Source organism: Orycteropus afer, unplaced genomic scaffold, assembly GCF_000298275.1.
Source record: "Orycteropus afer afer isolate SDZICR_OR568_19922 unplaced genomic scaffold, OryAfe1.0 scaffold00448, whole genome shotgun sequence".
In the NCBI taxonomy this organism is placed as follows: Eukaryota; Metazoa; Chordata; class Mammalia; order Tubulidentata; family Orycteropodidae; genus Orycteropus; species Orycteropus afer.
Window position 1 is genome coordinate 1,211,925 of NW_006922035.1, and position 2,180 is coordinate 1,214,104.

Below are 2,180 nucleotides of genomic sequence, written 5' to 3' on the forward strand. Positions count from 1 at the left end.
TCTTCTCAGTAACCCCAGGAGTGACTTCTCCCCTTTTGCCCAAGACTGGGGTTCAGGACATTGACTTAAGACAACATTTATTTCAGTCTCCATTTATTATGATCCACACAATCAAATGCCTTTGCATAGTCAATAAAACACAAGTAAACATCTTTCTGGTATTCTTTGCTTTGAGCCAAAATCCACCTGACATCAGCTATGGTATCTATGGCTGTGTTGGGCTCACCCCTGTGTCTGTGGTCACAGCCAGATTGGCGGGAGCTGGTCAGTTGAGGATGACCTCAGCCCTGCAGGCTCCTCCCCGGGTCTCTCATCCCTGCAGGCTCCTCCCCGGGTCTCTCAGCCCTGGTGGGCTCTCCCTGGATCTGTGCTCTCCAGTGGGCTCCTCCCTGGATCTGTCAGCCCCATCGGGCTCCTCCCTGGATTTGCCATCCCCAGTGGGCTCCCCCCCAAATCTCTCAGCCCCAGTGGAATCCTCCCCAGTTCTCTCAGCCCCACAGTCTCCTCCCTGGGTCTCTCAGCCATGCAGCTTGTCCGTGCTTGGTCACACAAGCCTGCTTCAGGAGGGATGAGAAGAGTGCAAAGACCACTGAGGTCTAACTCAGAACAGGCTGGCATGACACCACTTCCCATGTAGTCCATGGCCAACACCATATGTGAGGTTGTTGTTGGGTCTCATCAAGTCAATTCCAACTCATGGTGACCCCATGTCACAGAGTCACACTGCCCCAGAGGGTTTTCCAGGCTGGTCTTTATGGGAGCAAATTGCCAGATCCTTCTGTCATGGAACCATGGGGTGGATTCAAACTACCAACGTTTGGGTCAGCAGCCAAGCACTGTTGGTCTGCCAAGGCTCCTAACAACATGTGTAAGGGGGTCAACACATCCTTCAGTGATCACTTCGGACTGCCCCAAAGACCTTACAGCTCCACAGGTTCAGTCGTTACTGGTGGGTGTCACCAAGTTGGCTCTGACTCATGGCAACCTTATGTACAACAGGATAAGCTGTTGCCCGACCGTGCTCCATGCTCCCTGGTCTGCTCAAGTCCGTTGTTGCAGCCGCTGTGTGCTCTGAGTGCCTTGCAGCCCAGGGGCTCAGCTTCCAGCACTGTGTTGGGTATCGTACTGGGCTCCAGGAGGTTTTCATTGGCTTGTGGTTTGAGGTCAACAGCCAGCCCTTCCTTCCTCATCTGTCTTAGTCTGGAAGCTCCGCAGGGACCTGTCCACCATGGGTGGCCCTGCTGGTATTTGAAGTACCGGTGGCACTGTTTCGAGTGTCATAGCAACGTGCCAGTGACACACTGACAGACGGGGTGGGCGTTACTGCGTTCTCCCCTGTTGCCCGAGCCCTAGAGGGTGTGAGTCCTAGGGTCCCTGTCCCACCTGAGAACCGAATGCGTTCACTCCACTTCAAGTCTTCGCTGAACTTCAGATGATTCCTCAGCTCTGGCTGTGGTTTTGTGGCTTTTGTTCTCTGATTCATAATGAAATTATCTGGAATGATGAAACCGCAGCTGTGAAGCAGTGAGTGCAGATGACATTTAAGCGTTGTTATCGGAGGCTCTAATGGGAGAATTGGCTGGTGATTGGAACCCAGCAGTAGAGCTCCTAAGAGTTGCCATCTGCAAATTGCCTATTTGAGAAGACCTCTGAGCCCACGACTTGGTGTTTTCAGAGAAATTGTAGCGCCCGCTTCAGCCACATCTGGCGTTTCGAAGATGCTGCTGACTGCTGGTGGTATTTTCCAATTTGATCTTGACGGCCCGGGGTCTGGCCGTCAGGACGGTGCCTGGTGATGTTTGTCAGCATGAGCTGGTGCTTATCTCAGAGCTTGGCTCCCGGAGTCCGTCATCTGCCCTTAGAGCCCTCATGGTGGGCCAGCCACGCAGCCCGTCTGCTCAGAGGCCGTCCGTGGCTCTCAGATTCTGCTTTCTGGCCGGGCATGCAGACCTTTTCCTCCCGAGACAGACACCTATTCCCTGACTTCAGCTGAAAATCTTTAGAAGTCAGACCTTCAGCTGGAACACGCCTCTTTGCCCCCATAATGAGACTCTAATGTGCAATTCGGGCGGCTTACACGTTTCTAAATTTATTTTGTGACACTAATTTTGGAAAGGCTAAAGGGGGCTGGTCACGGGCTGAAATGTGGTAATATGTGACAGTGGGGTTTCTGTGGCAGG